This window comes from Rhinatrema bivittatum, chromosome 3 (genome assembly GCF_901001135.1).
Source record: "Rhinatrema bivittatum chromosome 3, aRhiBiv1.1, whole genome shotgun sequence".
In the NCBI taxonomy this organism is placed as follows: Eukaryota; Metazoa; Chordata; class Amphibia; order Gymnophiona; family Rhinatrematidae; genus Rhinatrema; species Rhinatrema bivittatum.
Genome location: NC_042617.1, coordinates 13,451,375 through 13,467,577, shown reverse-complemented (window position 1 = coordinate 13,467,577; position 16,203 = coordinate 13,451,375). Strand labels below are relative to the sequence as shown.

The following is a 16,203-nucleotide window of genomic DNA, read 5'->3' as shown; positions in this document are numbered from 1 at the left end:
GATGCAAAAGAAGGTTATTAGAACAGCATTTCCATCAAGAGCTTAATGTTTTGGAGGGGGAGGCTTTGTATCCTCTGTCTGTATTTCTGAGGATGCCAGCACTCTTTTAGAGGTTTGCAAATTGTTAGAAATTTCCATCATAGTCATACCAGTTCCTCCTTATGTCCTCCACTACCTCTGAAATAGGTCTGGCGTGTCTTGACTTCTTGCATTTTACATGTAACATTGAGATTAAAGAAGCTCTTTCTTCTTTTGCTATGATGTTATAGGGACAAATTTTATTTTTAAGAGGCTATTAAAATGTTACATATGAATGTTTTTAAATGGATGTTATACTACATATATAAATTCTTCACTGCTGCCTTTGGAGAAAACCCTAATAATTTAGATTTATTTCTGATGTCCTGTTTGATTTTTAAATAATTGCAAATTAAATACCAGTAAAACAGAAAAAGTAGGCAGCCATCTTGGGAGCCTCAGATTCCCCCTGATACTCAGGAGGCAACATGAAGGCTACTTGCTTTCATGAAGTAACTGAGGAAGAAGACCTAGGAGCATTGGTAATGTGTAGCCTGCAATGCTAAGAAATACTCTTAATAGTGTAAAAGATTCCCTTCTATTTACCTTTCAGAATGAATGCCTCTAGCTCAGCGGCATGTCGTGACATTCACAGTGGAGGATTCAATAAACCGCACCCTGTTGTATAAGCACCTTCCCTTCCCCCCCTCTTCCACCTCTTTGTTTGAAACAAATGGGTAAAATGCAATGAAATTTTGTTTCATTCATTCATTGCCCCCCCTCCCTCCCCCCCCCCCAAGTGAACGCAGGGTGTCCACAAATTTAAATGAAATTTTTCATTTCATTTGTTTCCCGTTCAAGTTATGGCCCTTGAAAAGTGCTGCTGTGTGAAACAGGTAACTATAGCAACCGACCAATATCTATCGGGCCGATACAGTACAGTGCGCTCCGATGGAGCGCGCTGTTAACCCTCTATTGGACTGTGTTTTTGACGCGCTAGCTTTACCCCTTATTCAGTAAGGGGCCGAAAACGCGCATCCAACCCCCCGAACCTAATAGCGCCCGCAACATGCAAAAGGTACAAAAAACTTAGATTGTAAGCCCTCTGTGGATAGGGAAATACCTACAGTACCTGAATGTAAACCAGTGTGATATCTCAATTGAGATTGAATGTCGGTATATAAAAATAATAAATAAATAAATAAATAAATAATAAATGCATGTTGATGGCCCTATTAGGTATTCCCGCGCGATTCAGAAAGTAAAATGTGCAGCCAAGCCGCACATTTTGCTTTCAGAAATTAGCGCCTACCCAAAGGTAGGCGTTAATTTCTCCGGGCACCGGGAAAGTGCACAGAAAAGCAGTAAAAACTGCTTTTCTGTGCACCCTCCGACTTAATATCATGGCGATATTAAGTCGGAGGTCCCGAAAGTTTCCAAAAGTAAAAAAATAAGTAAATAAATTTGAAGTTGGCTCGCGGCTGTCGAAAACTGGACGCTCAATTTTGCCGGCGTCCGGTTTCCGAGCCCGTGGCTGTCAGTGGGCTCGAGAACTGACGCGGCAAAATTGAGCGTCGGCTGTCAAACCCGCTGACAGCCGCCGCTCCGGTCCAAAAGGAGCACTAGGGACGCGCTAGTGTCCCTAGTGCTCCTTTTGCCTGTTTTTACCGCCGGGCCTAATTTGAATAGTGAATCGCGTGCACAGGAGAGTGGCCTGTGCGCGCGCTGGGACTTTACTGTATCGGCCTATCTGTGAGGTAGCAGCCAGGCCAGGGCCCAGGAGGAGAAGTAGACAAGTGCACAGGATGGAAGACCAATCAAGGTGAAGCATTTTGTTTAACTAACTGTGATGCTGGGTTCTATTAGGGTGCCACAGAATCTGCTTGATTATTTAAAGCGTGGCAGAAAAGGCCTTCTTACCTCAGCAGTTCTAAATCAAAAGTTACTGCATTAAACAATCTTGTCATAGGAGCTGCCATCTTCAGGACCTGCTCTCTTATTCCCCTGCTGAGGGGACTAGAATTCCCTTAAGGTGGACCAAGCACAGGCCTGTAGCCGACATCTGAATCAGGTGACACTGATGTCCTCCCACTGCAAGGTCTGAGCATCAGCTTGTCTTTTCTGAAGCTTAGCGTCAAAGAAAAGGTTCTTAAGAGGAGAAGAGAGGAATTTGGCATGGGCAAAGGGCTTTCTGTTAACTTCACTGCTGCAGTCCCAGTGTGAGTGAGAGAGGTGCTGCTGCATTCTCTCTTTTCACTGGAGCAGGGCTAAGGACAGAGCCATTGAAAAAACAAACAGTAGTGACAGTGATTTTTTGCCTCTGACCGCACAGTATGCACTGCTTGACTGGCAGAGAAAGAACAGAAGTGCTGCCTTGCCTGTATCTTTTCTGTCACAGTTTTTTTTACTGTGCAGAACAAAAAGGTTACTCTGCAGTCCACACACATACATTGTGTATGGTTGTGTGAGCCATTTTTGCACACACTGTCAGGGGCAGCCCTAGCCATTAGCCAGACAGAAACGGAGTTTGGGCCACCAGCAGACTGCTGACTGCTTGGCAAGTTGACGCTGTTCTTTTCTTTTTCTTTTCTTATTTATATACAATGTTAAATTACAACACAAGCCTCACTTGTACCGGAAAAGCAAGACAACTGTCATCAATATACAATAAAGAAAACAAGTAATATATAAAGACATTCCTCGTCTCAAATTAATAAGGTAATAAAGATCCAAGAATAGGCTCCCTATAGAGTAAAAGGCAAAAAGAAAAAAAGCAGCTTGTTAAAGAGGAACAGGCATTGAACTATCCTATTTCCACTACATACATATTAAACCCCACTCCATCAACTACTTTTTAGAATCAAGAAAAAATCTAAGCTGTGCTGGTCCAAAAAATACATATTTAACCTGGTGTAATTTCAATATGCATTTATAGATACAATGCAAAGCAAACAGTGCCTTAAGGGCCAAAAGCCTCTTGCCAAATTGTCAAAAACCTTTTTTCTACGCTCCTGAGTAGATCTGGAAATACCCAGAAATATCCACACTTTCTGTCCCATAAACACAGCTGATCTGTGATGGGAAAAAAAAAAAGTTTCATAATAGTATCAAGGGTAGCCAAAGGGCCTCCCCTAGGCACATCTTCTTTTCCAGTTCTCTCCAGGAAACCTGTCAGGTCCAAACTATCAGATGTTAACATGGCTCTCTTCAGAAGGATGGCCTCACATTCCAGTTTGCATCCCATAGAGAGATAGTAGGCGTTGGCAATAGGTGGGAATGCCTCAGCCGGTATTTTTGACCTCTCCAAAATGTCTTTACCTCCTTGCTTCCTGTCCTCAAATACTGAACCGCACCATCTGGTGATCACTGTATCCCAGATGATCGTCTTCTGCAACATCAGAAACACCATCCCTGTTGGTACGCACCAAGTTTCGTATTGCTTCCTCCCATGTGGGTTCTCTTACCAGTTGATGGAACAGTTCTCTCTGCAGAGAATCCCGGATCTCCTTGCTTCTAATAGATACTGCAACTGGGATGTCCCAATCTAACATCCAGCAGAATGAAATCCCCTATTAGCAGCACCTCTTCTTTCATAACATTGTTGTGTATATCCTCTATGAAATCTCTATTCCTTTCTTCTGTCTGTGCTGGAGGTCTATATGTTAAGCCAATATATATGTTCCATTGCTTCTTTCCAGATTAATCCACAGTGCCCCCTCTTTACCTTGTAAGTCCTGTAGTTCTGTTGCTTTACTATTACTTTTCCTTTGAAGATTTGTATTCTGGTGTTCTACATTAACATTTCCTTCTCAATCAGCCCGCCATCATTCTTCAATGTCGTCCGTACTTGATACATCATGTGATTCGTCTACTCTCTACATTGTGGTTTTTCTTCAGTTATCCTTCATCAGTAGTTATAATGTGCATCATGATAATTTCTGACAGCTTTATTTAAGTTACAACATTCGCAGTCTTTGTGATTGCATAATTTATGTATACATTTTTTGTAAAAAAAAAAAAAAAAATGTTCTTTGGTAATTTCTATATTACAATATAAGTGCTTTGTCAAGTGGTTTGGGTAAAACAAGCCTTTTAAGTTTTGATAAAAATAAATGTATATTTTTAATATTGGGGATATAAATTGGCTCATTAGTGTTCTTTATTGTTACTTGGTGTATATATATATATATATATATCTCCAATCCCAAAGAATTTTAAAAAGCATTGAAATTTTATCTTTTTAGACAAGCTTTCAGAGATCTGTGCGAATCCCAGCTTTAATCTGATACTTGTTATTTTGTTGTTAGTTCTTCTGTTATTTGACCCTTTTAATATATTAGTTTTATATTTATTTTTATGATTCTTAATCTTGTTTTATTATTTGGTTATTTATGAATGTACCCTTGTAGACCGCCCTGACCTTTGGAGGGCACGGTCTATAAATACATTCAAATAAATTATTTTGTATGACTTCAGTGCTGAGAAAAATCATGTTTTAAAGAAAAAAATCAGAAAACATTTAGATAGACATAGTTTAATGAGACACAGCCAGCATGAATTTACCCAAGGGAAGTCTTGCTTCATAAATCTCCTATGTATTTTGAAGGAGTGAATAAATGTGGACAAAGGTGAACCGGTAGATGTGGTGTATTTGGATTTTCAGAAGGCTTCTAAGAAAAGTAAAAAGTCATAGGATAGGAGGCGATGTCCTTTTGTGGATTGCAAACTGGTTAAAAGAAAGGAAACAGAGAGTAGGATTAAATGGTCTGTTTTTACAGTGGAAGAAGGTAAACAATGGAGTACTTCAAGGATCTGTACTTGGCCACTGCTTTTTAATATATTTATAATGATCTGGAAAGGGGTACAACAAGTGATCATATTTGCGGATCACATAAAAATATGCAGAGTAGGTAATCTCAAGCAGATAGTGATGAATTGCAGGAGGACCTTGTGAAACAGGAAGATAGCTTCCAAATGGCAGATGAAATTTAACGTGGACAAGGGCAAGGTGTTGCATATAGGGAAAAATAACCCTTGCTGTAGTTACACAGTGTTAGGTTACATATTAGGAGTTACCACCCAGAAAAAGATCTAGGCATCATAGTGGGTAATACATTAAAATCTTTGGCTTAGTATGCTTTGGTGGTCAAAAAAGCAAACATAATGTTAGGATTATTAGGAAGGGAGTGGCAAATAAAACAGTGGATGTCATAATGCCACTATATCGCTCCATGGTGAGACTGAACTTTGAATAATGTGTGCCGTTCCGTTTGCTGCATCTCAAAAAAGATATAGTTGCACTGGAGAAAGTGCAGAGAAGGGTGACCAAAATAAGGGGCATGGACCGGCTCCCTTATGAGGAAAGGTTAAAGAAGTTAGGGCTGTTCAGTTTGGAGAAGAGACGAATGAGGGGGGGATATGATAGAGTTCTACAAAATCATGAAAGAACTTGAACAGGTTAATGTAAATTGGTTTTTTACTCATTAATAGGAGGACTAGGGGTACACTCCATTAATTTAGCAAGTAGCTTATTTAAAACAAAGAAAATTATTTTTCACTCAGTGCATATTTAAACTCTGGAATTCATTGCCAGAAGATGTGGTTACAGCAGTTAGTGTAAATGGGTTTAAAAAAGGTTTGGATAAGTTACTAGAGGAAAAATCCATAAACTGCTATTAATCAATAAGCAATAGTAGCATGAGATCTATTTAATGTTTGGGTCCTTACCAGGTACTTGTGACTTGGATTGGCCACTGTTGGAAACCGGATACTGGGCTTGATGGACCCTCAGTCTGACCCAGTATGGCATACCTTATGTTATGTTATATTATGTTATGTTAGCTCAGTCCCTGGAATTCATCATCAGTTTTCCAAACTCCAACTTGATCCCATCCCAGAAGATCCAGTTCATTGGGAAAGTCTTCCTGCTAGTTGAGAGGTCCAGGACTTTGATGAGACTTACGAGATCTGTTCTGCATCCGTTATTTATTCATTTATTGCATATCTTATATTTCGCAACTTCCCAAAGTCCTTCAGTCTAGTGTGGATCACATACAACATCCATAAAATTAATGCATATGTAATCAAAACATTAACAATAAAAGTACGCTTTCACAAAATACCATCACTTAAAACACAATTTATCTATAGGCCTCATTAAAAAATAATGCCTTTAGGGGGGGAAATAAGATGGCTGCTGACTGATTGGTGGTTCTGGAGTCCCCTCCGATTTTACCAAATGTCCTGGTTAAAAAGTGCCTCATACTAAAAGGAAGGGGAAAATCAGATAAATTCCCCCATCATTTCCCTTGGGGGACTCTACACAACAACAAATTATGAGGTTACTTACCCCAGTGTTGCAATCTCCAGGAGTAGAAGCCATTGTGGATGGCGCCGTTGAATGGGCGGCATCTCTGCTGGCTGAGGAGATATCTTTGAACCCTGGTGCATGGAGGATTCCCCTTCTCCCTTTCCAGTAGACATCTGCTGGAGTGGTTCTGCTGTCGATGAGTCCCAAAGTTTGCCGGGATCCGATAGCATTTAGGGAGGCCCTTTCTACTGTTATCATGAGCCCTGAGTGTGTGGCTTTGATGGAGGCCTCAGCTGTTTCAGGTGAGGTGATTTTTCACCCGGGGGCAGGAAAGGTGCCGGAGAGTCACTTATTTTAGGCTTTGACACCTGGAAGGAGAGCAGCTGGAACTACTACGGTACCTATGGGCAAGATTCAAGCAAGAAAGATCGGGTGATAAAGCCTTCAGTTATTACATTAGATGCCATTAGGAATGCTTTGGTTTATTTGGAAAAGTCTTATTTCTTCTTTAATCACAGTTACTGTTGATACTAATTTATGGGGTTCTGGTTGCCTCTCACAGTAAAAAGAAAATTAGATTTGGATCAATGTGTTTGTAAGGTGAGACTGTTCAATATAATCTTCTTCAAAGTGAAAGTATACATGCAAAGAAACTGGAAAATTCTATTAGAGGTTTGAATCTTAGGCTATTACATTTTTCTGTTGTAAAATGTGCTACGCCAATAGATTTATTTAATAAATATCTTTTGGAGATCCTAAAGGTTCCTTCCGAAGTACTGCCTACTATCTGAAAACCAGGATCTCGCCCATTGGGAAATGGGGGAGATCCTGGTACACAAGTTCAAAATTCTATTTCCAATTTATCGGATTTCCTTGAAACCTACTGGAGAAGCTCAAGTACTTTGTAGAGGAACATTTTTGGTTTATTTTCCTTTCTATATGATCGTGACTCTGTATTAAGATTTTTTCTTGCGTAATAGGCTGGTTTTATTTTATGGTCAGCAAATTTAGATATACCCTGATATCACTCAAGATCGTAGGAAAAGATTTTGTGTATGTGTTCAGAAGACTTGGCGATTGGTGCATGTTTTAGATTGCATTATCCCTGTAAATGCTTTGTGAAGTACTTAAATGTGAAATATGTATATTTTCAACCAACTTATCTGAGGGCTTTTTTGGATTCTCATAGCAATGGTTAGCTCTATTGTAGCTCAGTATTTGAATGTGGCTGCAGCATATTCTCCCTGTATCTTCCTTTTATTATGTTATTTTTTCCTCCTTTTCTCTCTGTCTTGTTAACCCCCCCCACCCTCTTTTTTTTCTTATATATTAGGAATGTGTATTTGATTAATGAAGATTTAGGTTTTCCTTTTATTTCTTCATATTGTTTTGCATTACTCATTGTCTCATATTTTTCTGAAACAAGACTTCTTCTGTTGAAATATATAATAATTAAAAATAGTTAATAAAAATAAAATGCCATTAGCTGTTTCCTAAAGACACAAATGTCAGATTCATTTCTGAGATGTACAGGGATAGAGTTCCAAAGGGCTGGAGCAGCCCATGAAAAAGCCCTAGCACATATTAAAGTCTCTAGTAGGGGGTGGCTGTAGCAAATTTGTACTCTCAGAACGTATTGATCTAATCGGCACACACCAGTGTAGCTTTGTTTTTAAAACACATGAATAAATTATAGACAACAACCAATAATCTGTATTTTCCCCTTCATCTAACTGTGAGCCAGTGCAATTGTTGCAAAATAAGACTTTTATGATCCCAGCGAGGTGTCCAAGATAATGGGGTAAATTTTCAAAGGTACACACGGGTATCTATGTGCGCGCACCACCTGGCACGCACACATGGACGCCCGATTTTATGTAAGCACCCCCTTGCTGACCCCCGATTTTCTAACCTTCCCACCCCCTTCTCCTAACCCTCCCGACCCTTAGCCCTATCCTAACCCCTCCCCCCAATTCCTTTAACTTACCTTTTGCGCCTGCTCTGGCAGCCTGCTGGCACACTATCCTCCGACACAGCAGCCCCGCCCCTTTTTCGAAGCCCTGGGATTTAGACACGTCCCGGGGCTTTACACGCGTTGCCGGGCCTTTGTAAAATAGGCCCGGCGCGCGTAACCCCCTCTACACGCATATATCCTTGAAAATCCGGCCCAATATCCTCGTTGCAGTTGGGTAGCTTTAATCATATTTTATTTATTTATTTATTTTATATACCGACATTTGATCTGAGATATCACATCGGTTTACATTCAGGTACTGTAGGTATTTCCCTATCCCCAGGGGGCTTACAATCTAAGGGCCTCATTTTGTAAAGTATCGCAGGCCTGCTTACAATCTAAGGGCCTCATTTTGTAAAGTATCGCAGGCCTGCGATACTTTAGAGAATGAGGGGCGGGGAGCCAAAACGGGGGGGCGCCATAGAAGGTGTAGCTATTGGGCGCGAACTCTGCGTCTTCGTGGAGTCAGCCCCGGTGACGCCCTGACTTCTCCTCTTCCGGGGCCGACTCTGCACCCATTTTGGTATCGCACGTGATAAGGGACTTTTCGCGTGCGAGCCACTTGGAAAATCAGGCCCGAAGTTTGTACCTGAGGCAATGGAGGGTAAATTGACTTGCCCAAGGTCACAAGGAGCGACAGTGGGACTCGAACCCTGGTCTCCTGGTTCTTAGCCCACTGCTCTAACCACTAGGCTATTCCTCTTCCCCTTGTCAGGAAGACCCATAAACAAAGTGGCATAATAATCTATGTGACCTAGTACCAGAGTTTGAAGTACTGTCCTAAACATAATACATCCGATCACGGATGTATTATATTTACTCTCTCTGGGACACTGTTTTCTGTACAAATGTTAAATGTTATTCTGCTTGTTTGTTGGTTAATAAGATATTTTATTATTAGTTCTTTGTAATTGTTCACATTTGAAGCTCTGTTAATGTTCTATGTAATTGCTTTCATTTACCGAAGCACTGTTTCTGTTCAATGTAAACCGAACTGATTTGTAAACCATTACAAGAATTTCGGTATATAAAACTGTTAAATAAAATAATAAATAAATAAACATTGCTGGAGGTAGGAAAGAACGTAGAGGCCTCAGCATTTTTAATTTGAAAAAACATACAAACAATGGAGCCTCATTGTTAATCCTGAATCCAGCTGAATCCCTAGGCTCTGTATTTCCAAGAGTATCAAAATTGTTTCATCAGCATACTGTATACTACTTTGAACCCCAGCCAAGGGTTTTTTGCCAACCCACAAGACTCTTGCCTGTTGAATATTAAGAGGAGGCATTTTCAATTAGCCAAAATCTCACCTGTCTCATATATTTGCAAAACTGCACAGAAAGTAATACACCTCAGCTTGGAATATAAAGCTGTACGTATAAACAGGATGCCCAATGGTCTCAATATAACACCCAGTGGGAACATATACAAATTGAACAGTGCTGAAGAGAGGACCGAACACTGAGGGACCCCAGCCTCCAACTATTTCCACAATCAGAGGTCAGTGCCCAGCTGGACTCTTGCTCTCGATTACTTAAAAATAATGTGAACCAGGACAAGCTCGGCCTCCTACACCCACATTATGTAACCTAGAAATCAGGATGTCAAGCCTAACAATGCCAAATGCTGAGGCCATGTCAAGCCGTATTAAAATTCCAGTCTCACCGCAATCCAAGCTCCTTAAATATAGAATCAGATAAAGAAAGGAACAGTAATTCTGTATTATGTGCTTTTCGAAACCCAAATTGGTGGGCATCTAGCACTTTCTTTCTCTTCAAGTATTCCTCCAATTGTAATAACACACTTTTCTCAAGACTTTTTGTGAGAGTCAGTAAATTGGATATTGGGCAATAGTTGTCTACGTCAGAAACAGACTTGTTTGATTTTATCATAGGTCTAACTGTAGCCCTTTTTATTGAACGAGGCACATATCCATCCTCACGTGGCCTGTTTACTATCTGATTCAGCCACTTGTATGATTCATCTTTCAAAGCTTTAATCAGATTAAATGGGCATGGATTTAAAGATCTTATGGATTTTAAAAAGGATATAGTATCTGCAGGTTCTCTCAGAGAGACAGGTTCAAACTGAATCCAGTCCTCCCTACTAGGAATGAAAGACATCGCTGCATTTTGGACAATAATTTGTTTACTTACTAAATAGTCCGAAAATGCATCACATGAAGGCGCCTTATGTAGTTGGGGAGCATTTTTTGTTGTTAAAAATTTCAGATGAGAATGACTACAATTGCAGCTTATCTTTATTACAATCGCTTTTTGCCCTTCGACACAGTGCTTTATATTCCTGCATCAATATTCTATACACTTTTTTTTTTTTTTAGAGTCCTCATTCTTCTGCTTATGCCATAGCCTCTTGGCACTTTGTAAGGTTTTTGGATGGTTCAAAATCTGAACAGAAAACCAAGGGGCTGGCTTGCACTTCTCAGGGAATGGCTGAGGATTCATGAACCCCAGACGACAATGAATGCCATAGGTCCACCATTTCCTCACATGACATACTATTGTCATTAATATTTGGAATCACTTCCACCCATTTCTCTTTAAACTGTTGAACATCAGCTGGGCATCATTTTAGTCTTCTAGCCCAAGCAATTTCCCCATTAACTTTGTTCTGATTATGCAAATGAAATGTAATTAAATTGTGATGTGACCCTGGGCTTTGAAACATGTTCTATGGAGCCAATACTGCAAAACATTGCATCTAAAATATGACTGGCCTCATGTGTAAGCTTATCCACTAATTGAACTAAATGCAATATTCATAGCAGATAAAAACTCAATAAGAATGGAATATGTTATTTCATCAAATGAACATTGAAATCCCCTACTGTAAGCAACCTGTTAAATTTCAGGGACATTACTGTTAAAAATTCCAGAAGCTACTGAGTTGGTTTGCTGAATAAGCCAGGGAGAAATACATATTGAAACAGCCCATTGGTCGGCTCTTACAAACAACATTTCCATAAATGAGGGGGTATCATACTCAATTATCTGAGGGCAAAGGGATTTCTTTATTATCTTTACAATTCTCCCTCCTTGTCTTCCTACACATGTATGATGTATGTACATAAAAGCAGTTGGACAAATTGCATTCAGTAACACACTGTCAAAGTTATAATTCCATGTCTTCACTAAGCACATTACATCAAGATGATACTGATCTATGACGTTCAAAATATAGTCCACTTTCTTTCCTAATAGAATGCACATTAATATAACCAATAACTATCCAGTCATTATCTGCCCCATGATTTGTAACAATAACCTGAGGGAAAACCAATGCATTCTGCCTTAAGCCAGCATTCTTTCTTGGGTATAACTCTGCTTTCCTACCCATCTCATTGATAACCTGTATATTAACAGCCATTAACCTCCATACCCCCAGCCCAAATATTAAAACCAAAGGTAGAATTACAAATGGAGCTCCTATAGAATGATGGACTATCTGACTCATATTGGATTTCTTTTTGCTTCCAAATGCCTGGGCAGCGCAGTATATTATTTCTAATCTATATTTTGTTAGGGTCCCCCTGGTCTGACCATTTTCTGATGTCATTTGAACTTCGATTGGAGAGGAATTTGCGGGATGTTTACTCTTCTGTGATTTCGCGGCAGTATCATGGTAAGATTGATACTGACAAATTTGTGGAAAAGTGGAATAATTCTGCTGATAGGTTGACTGGAGACTCCGTGGAGGACTTGGCTGACTTGTCCACTTTACTGTCAACTATAATTGATAAAGTGGCACTTTTAAGAGAGTTTAAAGATACCTTGGTTCGGTATTGTATTCCATGGTTTACTACCACTCTAGTACTTTTAAAGCGAGAAATGCATCAGGCAGAATGTAGGGCGTGGGATAAACACTGTGGATCCATCAAGTCTAGTGGGCGTAAATAAAGAGGAGGCAGCAAAACACTGCACGGAGCGGCAGTAGCCACAGAGGCATTCACGGAGCGGGATGCCAGTGGCCAGTAGTTGGTGTTCCACCTTCAGGCAGCAAAACACTGCACGGAGCAGCAGTAGCCACAGAGGCATTCACGGAGCGGGATGCCAGTGGCCAGTGGTTGGTGTTCCACCTTCAGGCAGCAAAACACTGCACGGAGCGGCAGTAGCCACAGAGGCATTCACGGAGCGGGATGCCAGTGGCCAGTAGTTGGTGTTCCACCTTCAGGCAGCAAAACACTGCACGGAGCGGCAGTAGCCACAGAGGCATTCACGGAGCGGGATGCCAGTGGCCAGTAGTTGGTGTTCCACCTTCAGGCAGCAAAACACTGCACGGAGCGGCAGTAGCCACAGAGGCATTCACGGAGCGGGATGCCAGTGGCCAGTGGTTGGTGTTCCACCTTCAGGCAGCAAAACACTGCACGGAGCGGCAGTAGCCACAGAGGCATTCACGGAGCGGGATGCCAGTGGCCAGTAGTTGGTGTTCCACCTTCAGGCAGCAAAACACTGCACGGAGCGGCAGTAGCCACAGAGGCATTCACGGAGCGGGATGCCAGTGGCCAGTAGTTGGTGTTCCACCTTCAGGCAGCAAAACACTGCACGGAGCGGCAGTAGCCACAGAGGCATTCACGGAGAGGGATGCCAGTGGCCAGTAGTTGGTGTTCCACCTTCAGGCAGCAAAACACTGCACGGAGCAGCAGTAGCCACAGAGGCATTCACGGAGCGGGATGCCAGTGGCCAGTGGTTGGTGTTCCACCTTCAGGCAGCAAAACACTGCACGGAGCGGCAGTAGCCACAGAGGCATTCACGGAGCGGGATGCCAGTGGCCAGTGGTTGGTGTTCCACCTTCAGGCAGCAAAACACTGCACGGAGCGGCAGTAGCCACAGAGGCATTCACGGAGCGGGATGCCAGTGGCCAGTAGTTGGTGTTCCACCTTCAGGCAGCAAAACACTGCACGGAGCAGCAGTAGCCACAGAGGCATTCACGGAGCGGGATGCCAGTGGCCAGTGGTTGGTGTTCCACCTTCACAGAGGGCTGCCATCTCCAAAAAAACAAACAAACAAAAACAAACAAAGCAGGGGTGGGTAAGAGTATGGGGCAGGGGTGTGGCCTGCTTGTTGCAGCGGTTGCTACCCCTGATTGAGCTGGATGTTCACTGGGATGCGGATACGGCGCTGCTCTCTGCATGGTGGAGGGGTGGAAGGGAGTTGGGGCCGGAGGGTGCTGGAAGCCAATAGTGACGGGTGGGAGGGAGAAAAAAAGGGGGGGGGGAAATGGATAAACTGCGTGGTTTGCTGGGCAGACTGGATGGGCCGTTTATTTATTTATTTATTTATTTAAAGGCTTTTATATACCGGAGTTCATGCACTAGTGCATACCACTTCGGTTTACACAGAACAAGGAACAGAAAATTACATCAAACAGATTGAACAATTAAACAAATATACAATTCTTCTTCTGCCATCTTCTTCTGCCATCATTTCTATGTTTCTATGTTTCTATAGGTAGAAATAGTCTTCCTTAGAGGCAAAAGGAAAATATGATCTGACCAGAGCTTGCTATAGAACTGATTTTATTCAGCAGTAGAGAATGTTCTTAATCTCAAAGATACAGGCATCATTGAGCCATACACAAGATTTATTTAGTCTAGCATCACGACTGACTACTTTCTCAGAAGATCGGGAGACAGCTGTGGATAATGAGTTTTGCACAATATTTTGAGAAAAAAATAATTAAGGTTACAGATTCCCTGCCTTCTAATTTTAATGGAGTGTTGATGCCCACTTTTGAAGATGCCACTGGTAGTTGGTCTTCTTTTGATGACATTGCTACATCAGAATTAACTTCAATTGTAGCTTCCTTGAAAGCTTGTAATTCTTCTTTAGATGCTTGTCCTTTTTGGATAATGCTTGTTTTAACTGACACGTTCTTATTTTAACAAAATTAGAGAACTTCTCACTTTCAGAAGGTGTTTTTCTGGCATAGTATAAGCGTGCTATTGTTCACCTGATTATAAAAAAAAGTTGGAGGGTTCACGAACCAATCCAGCGAATCACCATCCCCTTTCAGTTCTTCCATCTTTGGGTAAAATTATTGAAAAAGTTGTAGCTACTCAACTTACTGAATATATTGAATCCAACTGTATTTTGAGTGATTTCCAGAATGGCTTGCGACAAGGGCACGTCACAGAGACTATTTTAGTATGTATTCATGATTATGTATTACATGAATTAGATCAAAGGTATCTAGTCATTGTGTTATTGCTAGATGTTACTTTTGCCTTTGAATCTATTACACATGGGGCACTGTTACAGAGTTTAAAGAATATAGGCATTAGGGGGAGAGTGGGTCATATCTGATAAATGTTTTCAACAAGTAAGGGTGGTTATCTCTTAGTTACAATGGGTACCAAAATGATGCAGAGTACCTCCTGGTTCTTCCTTGTCTCCCATATTTTTAAATGTCTATCTGCATCCATTGTGTAGATTATTGGAAGACAAGGGGATCTGTCTTTATTGTTATGCTTATGATATCCAATTGGTATTCCCCATTAGGAACGCCTTGACTGATGTCTCAGTATCATTAGCAGCTACTCTGGATATGGTTAATCAATGGTTTAAGAACAGGTTTGATTTTGAATATTACTAACGCAGGGTTTCTTCCTATTGGTTTTGCAGCAACTTCTCTCAGTTTTCTGAATGTATAATTAGAGGGAGTGGTTATTGGCTCAGTGGAAACTGCACGTGACTTAAGTTTTATCGTTAATAATTCAATCAATATTTTACCTCAGCTAAGAGCAGTGGCGAAGAAGGGATTTTTAAAGCTGCGCATGTTGCATTGTTTACATTTTGTTTTGGAATCCAAGATTTTATATTTATATAGAAACATAGAAATGACAGCAGAAAAGACCAAATGGTCCATCCAGTCTGCCCAGCAAGCTTATGGTTTTAAAACATTAATTTATTCTTTTATTTTTTCATTCTTAGACTTTTGTAATGCATTGTATATAGGATTACCTAAGATATATTTGTGATCATTACAACTGTTATTAAACGCAGCTACCCATTTAGTAGCACTTTGTCCAATGCACTCTCACATCACCCCAGTTTTGAGAGAACTGCATTGGCTTCTGGTTGAGCTCTGTTTAAAATTTTGTTGGTACAGTGGGCAATTTATGGCACATGTCCTCAGTATTTGCAACAGTTGGTGATAGGCCTCAACACGCTTTGCGCTCTGCAGATCAAATGCTGTTAGCTATTCCAGGATGTAAATCTGATAGATTTGTAACTACTAGGAGACGGGTTTTCTCCAAAGTTGCACCTGCACTTTGGAATGTTCTTCTGGTTGTTTTGCATCAGATTGCAGATTATAAATGCTTTAGGAAGGTTTTAAAGATGCATTTTTTTATTCAAGCATATTTTTAGCTGAGTGTAATTAATTTTATATTGTTATTTTAATGCTGAATTTGTTATTAATTATGGGGCAGTTTTTCAAAGGGTTACGAGTGTAAGATATGCACGTAACCCCCGAAAAGCTGCCCCTTCCACCCCTGCGCGCACCGAGCCTGTCTTGCATAGGCTCGGCAGCACGCACAAGCCCCGGGACACGTGTAAGTTCCTGGAATTTCCTGGGGGGGGGGGCGTTCCGGGGGCATGGCCGTGGCCTCCAGACCAGCCTCGGACCGGAACATGGCGCGGCCGGCATGTGCAAGTTACGCCTGCCTCGGGCAGGCGTAACTTGTAAATTAAAGGTGGGGGGGAATTAGGGCTGGGGGGGTGGGTTAGATAGGGGAAGGTGGGAGAGGGGCCGGAAGGAAAGTTCCCTCTGAGGCCTCTCTGATTTCGGAGCGGCCTCAGAGGGAATGGAGGATGGCTGCGCGGCTCAGCGCGCGCAG

The 16,203-nt window shown here is 41.4% G+C and overlaps 1 protein-coding gene across 3 annotated transcripts in view; it reads left to right on the top strand.

Moving 5' to 3' along the window:
* BTBD9 (BTB domain containing 9) overlaps positions 1-16,203 on the top strand; it is a 610,564-nt gene that overhangs the window by 563,383 nt on the left and 30,978 nt on the right. The gene's annotated exons all lie outside the window — the stretch shown is intronic.